This window comes from Bombina bombina, chromosome 4 (genome assembly GCF_027579735.1).
Source record: "Bombina bombina isolate aBomBom1 chromosome 4, aBomBom1.pri, whole genome shotgun sequence".
Taxonomy (NCBI): domain Eukaryota; kingdom Metazoa; phylum Chordata; class Amphibia; order Anura; family Bombinatoridae; genus Bombina; species Bombina bombina.
In genome coordinates this window covers 568,856,925-568,870,702 of record NC_069502.1, presented here as the reverse complement: position 1 = coordinate 568,870,702, position 13,778 = coordinate 568,856,925, and the positions used below count along the sequence as shown (strand labels likewise).

At 41.7% G+C, this 13,778-nt stretch overlaps 1 protein-coding gene across 1 annotated transcript in view; it reads left to right on the top strand.

Annotated features, from left to right (window-relative positions):
• Nucleotides 1–13,778, top strand: part of MDN1 (midasin AAA ATPase 1) — a 1,255,339-nt gene that overhangs the window by 608,255 nt on the left and 633,306 nt on the right.

The following is a 13,778-nucleotide window of genomic DNA, read 5'->3' as shown; positions in this document are numbered from 1 at the left end:
CCCACTTATCAGCGTAAGCGCGACTGCTCTGTTTTAGATACTGAAGAGCATGACGACGCTGATGATAATGGTTCTGAAATGCCCCTACACCAGTCTGATGGGGCCAGGGAGGTTTTGTCTGAGGGAGAAATTTCAGATTCAGGGAAAATTTCTCAACAAGCTGAACCCGATGTGATTACATTTAAATTTAAGTTGGAACATCTCCGCGCTCTGCTTAAGGAGGTATTATCCACTCTGGATGATTGTGAGAATTTGATCATCCCAGAGAAACTATGTAAAATGGACAAGTTCCTAGAGGTCCCGGGGCTCCCAGAAGCTTTTCCTATACCCAAGCAGGTGGCGGACATTGTAAATAAAGAATGGGAAAGGCCCGGTATACCTTTCGTCCCTCCCCCCATATTTAAAAAATTGTTTCCTATGGTCGACCCCAGAAAGGACTTATGGCAGACAGTCCCCAAGGTCGAGGGAGCGGTTTCCACTTTAAACAAACGCACCACTATACCCATAGAAGATAGTTGTGCTTTCAAAGATCCTATGGATAAAAAATTAGAAGGTTTACTTAAAAAGATGTTTGTTCAGCAGGGTTACCTTCTACAACCAATTTCATGCATTGTCCCTGTCACTACAGCCGCGTGTTTCTGGTTCGATGAGCTAGTAAAGGCGGTCGATAGTGATTCTCCTCCTTATGAGGAGATTATGGACAGAATCCGTGCTCTCAAATTGGCTAATTCTTTCACCCTAGACGCCACTTTGCAATTGGCTAGGTTAGCGGCTAAGAATTCTGGGTTTGCTATTGTGGCGCGCAGAGCGCTTTGGTTGAAATCTTGGTCAGCTGATGCGTCTTCCAAGAACAAACTACTTAACATTCCTTTCAAGGGGAAAACGCTGTTTGGCCCTGACTTGAAAGAGATTATCTCTGATATCACTGGGGGTAAGGGCCACGCCCTTCCTCAGGATCGGTCTTTCAAGGCCAAAAATAAACCTAATTTTCGTCCCTTTCGTAGAAACGGACCAGCCCAAAGTGCTACGTCCTCTAAGCAAGAGGGTAATACTTCTCAAGCCAAGCCAGCCTGGAGACCAATGCAAGGCTGGAACAAGGGAAAGCAGGCCAAGAAACCTGCCACTGCTACCAAGACAGCATGAAATGTTGGCCCCCGATCCGGGACCGGATCTGGTGGGGGGCAGACTCTCTCTCTTCGCTCAGGCTTGGGCAAGAGATGTTCTGGATCCTTGGGCACTAGAAATAGTCTCCCAAGGTTATCTTCTGGAATTCAAGGGGCTTCCCCCAAGGGGGAGGTTCCACAGGTCTCAGTTGTCTTCAGACCACATAAAAAGACAGGCATTCTTACATTGTGTAGAAGACCTGTTAAAAATGGGAGTGATTCATCCTGTTCCATTAGGAGAACAAGGGATGGGGTTCTACTCCAATCTGTTCATAGTTCCCAAAAAAGAGGGAACGTTCAGACCAATCTTAGATCTCAAGATCTTAAACAAGTTTCTCAAGGTTCCATCGTTCAAAATGGAAACCATTCGAACAATTCTTCCTTCCATCCAGGAAGGTCAATTCATGACCACGGTGGATTTAAAGGATGCGTATCTACATATTCCTATCCACAAGGAACATCATCGGTTCCTAAGGTTCGCATTCCTGGACAAGCATTACCAGTTTGTGGCGCTTCCTTTCGGATTAGCCACTGCTCCAAGGATTTTCACAAAGGTACTAGGGTCCCTTCTAGCGGTGCTAAGACCAAGGGGCATTGCAGTAGTACCTTACTTGGACGACATTCTGATTCAAGCGTCGTCCCTTCCTCAAGCAAAGGCTCACACGGACATAGTCCTGGCCTTTCTCAGATCTCACGGATGGAAAGTGAACGTGGAAAAGAGTTCTCTATCTCCGTCGACAAGAGTTCCCTTCTTGGGAACAATAATAGACTCCTTAGAAATGAGGATTTTTCTGACAGAGGCCAGAAAAACAAAACTTCTAAACTCTTGTCGGATACTTCATTCCGTTCCTCTTCCTTCCATAGCGCAGTGCATGGAAGTGATAGGTTTGATGGTAGCGGCAATGGACATAGTTCCTTTTGCGCGCATTCATCTAAGACCATTACAACTGTGTATGCTCAGTCAGTGGAATGGGGACTATACAGACTTGTCTCCGAAGATACAAGTAAATCAGAGGACCAGAGACTCACTCCGTTGGTGGCTGTCCCTGGACAACCTGTCACAAGGGATGACCTTCCGCAGACCAGAGTGGGTCATTGTCACGACCGACGCCAGTCTGATGGGCTGGGGCGCGGTCTGGGGATCCCTGAAAGCTCAGGGTCTTTGGTCTCGGGAAGAATCTCTTCTACCGATAAATATTCTGGAACTGAGAGCGATATTCAATGCTCTCAAGGCTTGGCCTCAGCTAGCGAGGGCCAAGTTCATACGGTTTCAATCAGACAACATGACGACTGTTGCGTACATCAACCATCAGGGGGGAACAAGGAGTTCCCTGGCGATGGAAGAAGTGACCAAAATCATTCAATGGGCGGAGACTCGCTCCTGCCACCTGTCTGCAATCCACATCCCAGGAGTGGAAAATTGGGAAGCGGATTTTCTGAGTCGTCAGACATTGCATCCGGGGGAGTGGGAACTCCATCCGGAAATCTTTGCCCAAATCACTCAACTGTGGGGCATTCCAGACATGGATCTGATGGCCTCTCGTCAGAACTTCAAGGTTCCTTGCTACGGGTCCAGATCCAGGGATCCCAAGGCGACTCTAGTAGATGCACTAGTAGCACCTTGGACCTTCAAACTAGCTTATGTATTCCTGCCGTTTCCTCTCATCCCCAGGCTGGTAGCCAGGATCAATCAGGAGAGGGCGTCGGTGATCTTGATAGCTCCTGCGTGGCCACGCAGGACTTGGTATGCAGATCTGGTGAATATGTCATCGGCTCCACCATGGAAGCTACCTTTGAGACGAGACCTTCTTGTTCAAGGTCCGTTCGAACATCCGAATCTGGTCTCACTCCAGCTGACTGCTTGGAGATTGAACGCTTGATCTTATCAAAGCGAGGGTTCTCAGATTCTGTTATTGATACTCTTGTTCAGGCCAGAAAGCCTGTAACTAGAAAAATTTACCACAAAATTTGGAAAAAATATATCTGTTGGTGTGAATCTAAAGGATTCCCTTGGGACAAGGTTAAGATTCCTAAGATTCTATCCTTCCTTCAAGAAGGATTGGAAAAAGGATTATCTGCAAGTTCCTTGAAGGGACAGATTTCTGCCTTGTCTGTGTTACTTCACAAAAAGCTGGCAGCTGTGCCAGATGTTCAAGCCTTTGTTCAGGCTCTGGTTAGAATCAAGCCTGTTTACAAACCTTTGACTCCTCCTTGGAGTCTCAACTTAGTTCTTTCAGTTCTTCAGGGGGTTCCGTTTGAACCCTTACATTCCGTTGATATTAAGTTATTATCTTGGAAAGTTTTGTTTTTGGTTGCAATTTCTTCTGCTAGAAGAGTTTCAGAATTATCTGCTCTGCAGTGTTCTCCTCCTTATCTGGTGTTCCATGCAGATAAGGTGGTTTTACGTACTAAACCTGGTTTTCTTCCAAAAGTTGTTTCTAACAAAAACATTAACCAGGAGATAGTCGTGCCTTCTCTGTGTCCGAAACCAGTTTCGAAGAAGGAACGTTTGTTGCACAATTTGGATGTTGTTCGCGCTCTAAAATTCTATTTAGATGCTACAAAGGATTTTAGACAAACATCTTCCTTGTTTGTTGTTTATTCTGGTAAAAGGAGAGGTCAAAAAGCAACTTCTACCTCTCTCTCTTTTTGGATTAAAAGCATCATCAGATTGGCTTACGAGACTGCCGGACGGCAGCCTCCTGAAAGAATCACAGCTCATTCCACTAGGGCTGTGGCTTCCACATGGGCCTTCAAGAACGAGGCTTCTGTTGATCAGATATGTAGGGCAGCGACTTGGTCTTCACTGCACACTTTTACCAAATTTTACAAGTTTGATACTTTTGCTTCTTCTGAGGCTATTTTTGGGAGAAAGGTTTTGCAAGCCGTGGTGCCTTCCATTTAGGTGACCTGATTTGCTCCCTCCCTTCATCCGTGTCCTAAAGCTTTGGTATTGGTTCCCACAAGTAAGGATGACGCCGTGGACCGGACACACCTATGTTGGAGAAAACAGAATTTATGTTTACCTGATAAATTACTTTCTCCAACGGTGTGTCCGGTCCACGGCCCGCCCTGGTTTTTTAATCAGGTCTGATAATTTATTTTCTTTAACTACAGTCACCACGGTATCATATGGTTTCTCCTATGCAAATATTCCTCCTTAACGTCGGTCGAATGACTGGGGTAGGCGGAGCCTAGGAGGGATCATGTGACCAGCTTTGCTGGGCTCTTTGCCATTTCCTGTTGGGGAAGAGAATATCCCACAAGTAAGGATGACGCCGTGGACCGGACACACCGTTGGAGAAAGTAATTTATCAGGTAAACATAAATTCTGTTTTTCGTTCCTTTCCTCACAATAAGGAACAAAAGCCTGATCCTTCATCCTCAGGAGCGGTATCAGTTTGGAAACTATTTCCCGTTTGGAATATATCCAAGCCTTATAGAAAACCTATAGCCAGCTCCTAAATACCCATGAAGGTGCGGACCTTATTCCAGCTCAGCTGGTATGGGGCAGATTACGTTTTCTTCAAAGAAATTTGGATCAATTCCGTTCTCAATTTCTGGTTTCAGAACATTGTTTCAGAAAGGTACAGAATTGGCTTCAGTTAAGGCCTCCTGCTAAGAGATTTTTTTCTTTCCCGTGTCCCAGTTAACACAGCAAAGGCTCAGCATTTCTGCAATGTGTTTCAGATCTAGAATTGGCTGGAGTAATTATGCCAGTTCCAGTTCTGGAACAGGGGCTGGTGTTTTATTTTATCTCTTCATTGTACCAAAGAATGTCAATTCCTTCAGACCAGTTCCGGATCTATCAATATTGAATCGTTATGTAAGGATACCAACATTCAAGATGGTTACTGTAGGACTATCCTGCCTTTTGTTTAGCAAGGGCATTATATGTCTACAATAGATTTACAGGATGTGTATCTGCATATTCCGATTCATCCAGATCACTTTTAGTGTCTGAGATTCTCTTTTTAGACAAGCATTACCAGTTTTGTGGCTCTACCGTTTGGCCTAGCCTCAGTTCCAAGAATTTTTTTCAAAGGTTCTCGGTGCCCTTCTTTCTGTAATCAGAGAACAGGGTTTTGGTATTTCCTTATTGGACGATATCTGGGTACTTGCTCAGTCTTCTCATTTTCGAAGAATCTCATACGAATCGACTTGTGTTGTTTCTTCAAGTTCATGGTTGGAGGATCAATTTACCAATCAGTTCATTGATTCCTCAGACAAGGGTAACCTTTTTTAGGTTTCTAGATAGATTCAGTGTCTATGACTCTGTCCTTGTCAGACAAGAGAAGTTTAACATTGATATCAGCTTGTCAAAACCTTCAGTCACAATCATTCCCTTTGGTAGCCTTATGCATGGAAATTTTAGGTCTTAGGACTGCCGCATCAGATGCGATCTCCTTTGCTCGTTTTCACATGCGACCTCTTCAGCTCTGTATGCTGAACCAATGGTGCAGGGATTACTCTCAAGATATCTCAATTAATATCTTTAAACCGATTATACGACACTCTGACATGGTGGACAGATCACCATCGTTTAGTTCAGGGGGCTTCTTTGTTCTTCCGACCTGGACTATAATCTCAACAGATGCAAGTCTTACAGGTTGGGGAGCTGTGTGGGGGTATCTGACGGCACAAGGGGTTTGGGAATCTCAGGAGGTGAGATTTCCGATCAATATTTTGTAACTCCGTGCAATTTTCAGAGCTCTTCAGTCTTGGCCTCTTCTGAAGAGAGAGTTGTTCATTTGTTTTCAGATAGACAATGTCACAACTGTGGCATACATCAATCATCAAGGAGGGACTCACAGTCCTCTGGCTATGAAAGAAGTATCTCGAATTTTGGTTTGGGCGGAATCCAGCTCCTGTCTAATCTCTGCGGTTCATATCCCAGGTATGGACAATTGGAAAGCGGATTATCTCAGTCGCCAAACGTTGCACCTGGGCGAATGGTCTTCACCCAGAGGTATTTCCTCAGATTGTTCAAATGTGGGAACTCCCAGAAATAGATCTGATGGCTTCTCATCTAAACAAGAAACTTCCCTGGTATCTGTCCGGATCCCGGGATCCTCGGGCGGAGGCAGTGGATGCATTATCTCTTCCTTACAAGTGTCATCCTGCCTATATCTTTCCGCCTCTAGTTCTTCTTCCAAGGGTATTCTCCAATATTCTAAAGGAATGCTCGTTTGTCCTGCTGGTAGCTCCAGCATGGCCTCACAGGTTTTGGTATGCGGATCTTGTCCGGATGGCCTCTTGCCAGCTGTGGACTCTTCCGTTGAGACCAGTCTTTCTGTCTCAAGGTTCTTTTTTCCATCAGGATCTCAAAACCTTAATTTTAAGGTGTGGAGTTTGAACGCTTGATTCTTGGTCAAAGAGGTTTCTCTGACTCTGTGATTGATATTATGTGACAGGCTCGTAAATCTGTATCTAGAGAGATATATTATAGAGTCTGGAAGACTTATATTTCTTCAGGATGGTTTAGATAAAGGTTTGTCCGCAAGTTTCTTGAAAGACAAATCTCTGCTCTTTCTGTTCTTTTTCACAGAAGGATTGCTAATCTTCCTGGTATTCATTGTTTTGTACAACCTTTGGTTCATATAAAACTTGTCATTAAGTCAATTTCTCCTCCTTGGAGTTTGAATTTGGTTCTGGGGGCTCTTCAAGCTCCTCCTTTTGAACTCATGCATTCTTTGGTCGTTATATTACTTTCTTGGAAAGTTTTGTTTTTTGGCCATCTCTTCTGCCAGAAGAGTCTCTGAATTATCTACTCTTTTTTGTGAGTCTCCTTTTCTGATTTTGCATCAGGATAAGGCGGTGCTGCGAACTTCTTTTGAATTTTTTACCTAAGGTTGTGAATTCTAACAACATTAGTAGAGAGATTGTGGTTCCTTCATTATGTCCTAATCCTATGAATTCTAAGGAGAAATCATTGCATTCTTTGGATGCTGTTAGAGCTTTGTAATATTATGTTGAAGCTACTAAGTCTTTCCGAAAGACTTCTAGTCTATTTGTCATCTTTTCCGGTTCTAGAAAAGACCAGAAAGCTTCTGCCATTTCTTTGGCATCTTGGTTGAAATCTTTATTTCATCATGCCTGTGTTGAGTCGGGTAACACTCCGCCTCAAAGGATTACAGCTCATTCTACTAGGTCAGTTTCTACTTCCTGGGCGTTTAAGAATGAAGCTTCGGTTGATAAGATTTGCAAAACAGCAACTTGGTCCTCTTTGCATACTTTTACTAAATTCTACCATTTTTATGTGTTTTCTTCTTCTGAAGCAGTTTTTGGTAGAAACGTACTTCAGGCAGTGGTTTCAGTTTGAATCTTCTGCTTATGTTTTTTCATTAAAATTTTATTCTGGGTGTGGATTATTTTCAGCAGGAATTGGCTGTCTTTATTTTATCCCTCCCTCTCAAGTGACTCTTGCGTGGAAAGATCCACATCTTGGGTAATCATTATCCCATACGTCACTAGCTCATGGACTCTTGCTAATTACATGAAAGAAAACATAATTTATGTAAGAACTTACCTGATAAATTCATTTCTTTCATATTAGCAAGAGTCCATGAGGCCCGCCCTTTTTTGTGGTGGTTTTGATTTTTTTGTATAAAGCACAATTATTCCAATTCCTTATTTTATATGCTTTCGCACTTTTTTCTTATCACCCCACTTCTTGGCTATTCGTTAAACTGAATTGTGGGTGTGGTGAGGGGTGTATTTATAGGCATTTTAAGGTTTGGGAAACTTTGCCCCTCCTGGTAGGAATGTATATCCCATACGTCACTAGCTCATGGACTCTTGCTAATATGAAAGAAATGAATTTATCAGGTAAGTTCTTACATAAATTATGTTTTCTTTCATGTAATTGGCAAGAGTCCATGAGCTAGTGACGTATGGGATATACAATCCTACCAGGAGAGGGCAACGTTTCCCAATCCTATATATACACCCCCTCACCACACCCACAATTCAGTTTTACAAACTTTGCCTCCTATGGAGGTGGTGAAGTAAGTTTGTGCTTGATTTTCTTCTGTGATATGCGCTTCTCAGCATTTTGAAGCCCGAATGTACAGTGAATGTCAGAGGGATCTGAAGAGCGTATCCCCTATTGATTTTATGGTTTTCCTTGCGGGAAATCTTTTCATAGGTTCTCTGTTATCGGTCGTAGAGATTAATCTCCTACCTCCCTTTTCAGATCGATATACTCTCATATTCCATTACCTCTACTGATAACCGTTTCAGTACTGGTTGGCTTATCTGCTATATGTGGATGGGTTTCTTTCGGTAAGTATGTTTTTATTTCTTAAAGACACTCTCGGCTATGGTTTGGCACTTTATGTATTAATATAAAGTTTTTATATGTATTGTACTTATATTTGCCATGAGTCAGGTTTATGTATATTTCCTTTTGCAGACTATCAGTTTCAAAATTGTGAAAAACATATTTAGGAAGTTATTTTTCTTACCTGGGGTATAGTCTTTTCTTCAAAATTGACTGTTTTCATTAATTTCCGCGGGCAAAATTTAGGCTTGCGAGGCCGCAACATGCTGATATTTATTGCGTCATTCTTAGCGCGAGGTTTCCTTGCACAAGGTTGCGTCTGCTATGACGCGAGTTGTGTAAATTCTGGATGTTGTTAGCGCCCCAAAAAAATTGTTTTGCGTTGCGCGTCATACTTGGCGCCAAATAATTGTATTATTTAAACCCCACTTCCTATATGCCTCTTGCCTTTTTCTATGTTCTGAGGGCTAAACTGTTTGCATTTTTTTCCCATTCCTGAAAACTGCCATATAAGGAAATTGATAATTTTGCTTTATATGTTGTTTTTTTCTCTTACATTTGCAAGATGTCTCAATCTGATCCGGTCTCAGAAACCACTGTTGGATTCCTGCTGCCTGATAATAGTTCTACCAAAAATGTGTATCTGCTGTAAGTTAGCGGAGATTATATCTCCAGCGGTAGTATGTAACAGTTGTCATGATAAGCTTTTACATGCAGAGAATGTATCCTTCAGTACTAGTACAATGCCTGTTGTTCCTTCAACATCTAATGTACATAATATCCCTGCGAATATAAAAGATTATATTGCTGATGCGATTCAGAAGGCTTTGCCTGCCATTCCGCCTTCTAATAAACGTAAAAGGGCTTTTAAAACTTCTCATAAAGATGATGAATTTTCAAATGACCGAAAACATACTGAATTATCATCTTCCTGATGAGGATCTATCTGATTTAGAAGATCCTACCTCAGATACCGACACTGACGAATCTAATCTCTTTAAGATGGAGTATATTTGTTCCTTGTTGAAAGAAGTGTTAATTACTTTGGATATTGAGGAAACTAGTCCTCTTGATATTAAAACTAGTAAATGTTTAAATTCTGTTTATAAACCTCCTGTGGTTACTCCAGGGGTTTTTCCAGTTCCTGATGCTATTTCTGATATGATTTCAAGGGAATGGAATAGGCCTGGTTCTTCTTTTATTCCTTCTTCTAGGTTTAAAAAGTTGTATCCTTTGCCAGCAGCCAGATTGGAGTTTTGGGAAAAAAATCCCCAAAGTTGATGGGGCTATTTCTATGTTGGAATAAATCCAAGCCTTTTAAGAAACCAAAGCCAGCCCCCAAGTCTGCATGATGGTGCGGCCCTCATTACAGTTCAGCTGGTGGGGGGCAGATTAAAATTTTTCCAGAACATTTGGGCACATTCTGTCCAAAATCATTGGATTCAGAGCATTGTTTCTCAAGGGTATTGAATAGGATTCAGAATGAGACCTCCTGTGAAAAAAATGTTTTCTCTCCCGCGTTCCAGCAAATCCAGTGTAGGCTCAATCTTTTCTGAAGTGTGTTTCAGATCTAGATCTTTCAGGGGTATTTATACCAGTTCCGTTTCAGGAACAGGGTCTGGGGTTTTATTCAAATCTATTCATTGTCCCAAAGAAAGAAAATTCATTCAGGCCAGTTCTGGATCTGAAAATTTCGAACCGTTTTGTAAGAGTGACAACTTTCAAAATGGTGACTATAAGGACTATTCTGCCTTTTGTTCAGCAAGGTCATTATATGTCCACAATAGACTTACAGGATGCATATCTTCACATTCTGATTCATCCAGATCACTATCTGTTTCTGAGATTCTCTTTTATAGACAAGCATTACCAATTTGTCGCTCTTCCATTTGGCCTAGCGACAGCTCCAAGAATGTTTTCAAAGGTTTTCGGTGCCCTACTCTCTGTAATCAGAGAGCAGGGTATTGCGGTGTTTCCTTATTTGGACAATATCTTGGTACTAGCTCAGTCTTTACAGTCTGTAGAATCTCACACAAATCAACTAGTGTTGTTTCTTCAAAGACATGGTTAGAGGATCACTTTACCAAAAAGGTCTTTGATTCCTCAGACAAGGGTAATCTTTTTAGGTTTCCAGATAGATTCAGTGTCCAGGACTCTGTCTCTAACAGACAAGAGACGAATAAAATTGGTTTATGCTTGTCGAAACCTTCAGTCTCAGTCATTCCCTTCAGTGGCTTTGTGCATGGAAGTATTAGGTCTCATGACTGCAGCATCGGACGCGATCCCCTTTGCTCGTTTTCTTATGAGACCTCTCCAGCTTTGTATGCTGAATCAATGATGCAGGGATTATACAAAGATATCACAATTAATATCCTTAAATACTAATGTTCGACTCTCTCTGATTTGGTGGATAGACCACCATCGTATAGTTCAAGGGGCCTCCTTTGTTCGTCCAAACTAGACTGTAATCACAACAGATGCAAGTCTTTCAGGTTGGGGAGCTGTCTGGGGATCTCTGACAGCACAAGAGGTTTGGAAATCTCAAGAGGCAAAGTGACCAATCAATATTTTAGAACTCCGTGCTATTTTCAGGGCTCTTCAGGTTTGGCCTCTGTTGAAGAGAGAACCATTCATTTGTTTTCAGACAGACAATGTCACAACTGTGACATATGTCAATCATCAGGGTGGGACTCATAGTTCCCTGGCTATAAAAGAAGTATCTCGGATACTTGTTTGGGCAGAATTCCGCTCTTGTCTAATTTCTGCGGTACATATCCCAGGTGTAGACAATTGGAAGCCGGATTATCTCAGCCGTCAGACTTTACATCCAGATGTGTTTTTTTCATTTTGTTCAGATGTGGGGTCTTCAAGAAATAGATCTGATGGCTTCCCATCTGAACAAGAAACTTCTCAGGTACCTGTCCAGGTCCAGGGATCCTCAGGCGGAGTCGGTGGATGCGTTAGCAGTTCCTTGGTTTTACCAACCTGCTTATATCTTCCCGCTTCTAGTTCTTATTCCAAAAGTGATCTCCAAGATCATCATGGAACATTCGTTTGTGTTTCTGGTAGCACCAGCATGGCCTCACAGGTTCTGGTATGCGGAACTTGTCCGGATGTCCAGTTGTCAACCATGGCCACTTCCTTTAAAACCAGATCTTTTTTTCTCAAGGACAGTTTTTCCATCAGGATCTCAAATCCATTAAATTTGAAGGTATGGAAATTGAACGCTTAGTCATAGAGGTTTCTCTGACTCAGTAAATGATACTATTTTACAGGCTCGTAAAACGGTTTCTAGGAAGATTTATCATCGAGTTTGGAAGACTTTTATTTCATGGTTTTCTTTTCATAAATTCTCCTGGCATTATTTTAGAATTCGGAGAATTTTGACAGTTTCTCCAGGATGGTTTGGATAAAGGTTTGTCTGCAAGTTCCTTGAAGGGAAAAATCTTTGCTCTTTCTGTTTTATTTCACAGAAAGATAGCTAAACTTCCTGATATTCACTGTTTTGTTCAGGCTTTGGTCCGTATCAAGCCTGTCATTGAATTAATCTCTCCTCCTTGGAGTCCTAATTTGGTCCTTAGAACTTTACAGGCTTCTCCTTTTGAGCCTATGCATTCTTCGGATATTAAACTACTTTCTTGGAAAGTGTTGTTCCTTTTTGCTATTTCTTCTGCTAGAAGAGTTTCTGAATTATCTGCTCTTTCTTGTGAGTCACCTTTTCTGATTTTTCATCAAGATAAGGCAGTTTTGCGGACTTCATTTAAATTTTTACCTAAAGTTGTAAATTCTAACAACATTAATAGGGAAATTGTTGTCCCCTCTTTGTGTCCTAATCCTAAGAATTCTTTGGAGAGATCCTTACATTCTCTGGATGTTGTAAAAGCTTTGAAATACTATGTTGAAGCTACTAGAGATTTCAGGAAGACTTCTAGTCTATTTGTTGTCTTTTCTGGTTCTAGGAAAGGTCAGAAGGCTTCTGCCATTTCCTTGGCATCTTGGTTAAAGCGTTTGATTCATAACGCTTATGTGGAGTCGGGTCAGGCCCCGCCTCAGAGAATCACAGCTCATTTTACTAGATCAGTCTCTACTTCGTGGGCTTTTAAGAATGAATCTTCAGTTGATCAGATTTGCAAAGCAGCAACTTAGTCGTCTTTGCATACATTTACTTAATTCTACAGTTTTGATGTATTTGCCTCTTCAGAAGCAGTTTTTGGTAGAAAAGTTCTTCAGGCAGCTGTTTCAGTTTGATCCCTCTGCTTATGTTTTAAGTTTTTTTCTTTTCAATTATAAGAAAAACTTATTCTTTCTCCAACATAGGTGTGTCCGGTCCACGGCGTCATCCTTACTTGTGGGATATTCTCTTCCCCAACAGGAAATGGCAAAGAGCCCAGCAAAGCTGGTCACATGATCCCTCCTAGGCTCCGCCTACCCCAGTCATTCTCTTTGCCGTTGTACAGGCAACATCTCCACGGAGATGGCTTAGAGTTTTTTAGTGTTTAACTGTAGTTTTTATTATTCAATCAAGAGTTTGTTATTTTAAAATAGTGCTGGTATGTACTATTTACTCTGAAACAGAAAAGAGATGAAGATTTCTGTTTGTATGAGGAAAATGATTTTAGCAACCGTTACTAAAATCCATGGCTGTTCCACACAGGACTGTTGAGAGGAATTAACTTCAGTTGGGGGAACAGTGAGCAGTCTTTTGCTGCTTGAGGTATGACACATTCTAACAAGACGATGTAATGCTGGAAGCTGTCATTTTCCCTATGGGATCCGGTAAGCCATTTTTATTCAGACAGTAAATAAGGGCTTCACAAGGGTTTATTAAGACTGTAGACATTTTCTGGGCTAAATCGATCATATTTACACATATTTAGCCTTGAGGAATCATTTAATCTGGGTATTTTTTGTAAAATAATATCGGCAGGCACTGTTTTAGACACTTTATTCTATAGGGGCTTTCCCTAATCATAGTCAGAGCCTCATTTTCGCGCCGGTATGGCGCACTTGTTTTTGAGAACAGCATGGCATGCAGCTGCATGTGTGTGGAGCTCTGATACATAGAAAAGTCTTTCTGAAGGCATCATTTGGTATCGTATTCCCCTTTGGGCTTGGTTGGGTCTCAGCAAAGCAGATTCCAGGGACTGTAAAGGGGTTAAATATAAAAACGGCTCCGGTTCCGTTATTTTAAGGGTTAAAGCTTCCAAATTTGGTGTGCAATACTTTTAAGGCTTTAAGACACTGTGGTGAAATTTTGGTGAATTTTGAACAATTCCTTCATACTTTTTCGCAATTGCAGTAATAAAGTGTGTTCAGTTTAAAATTTAAAGTGA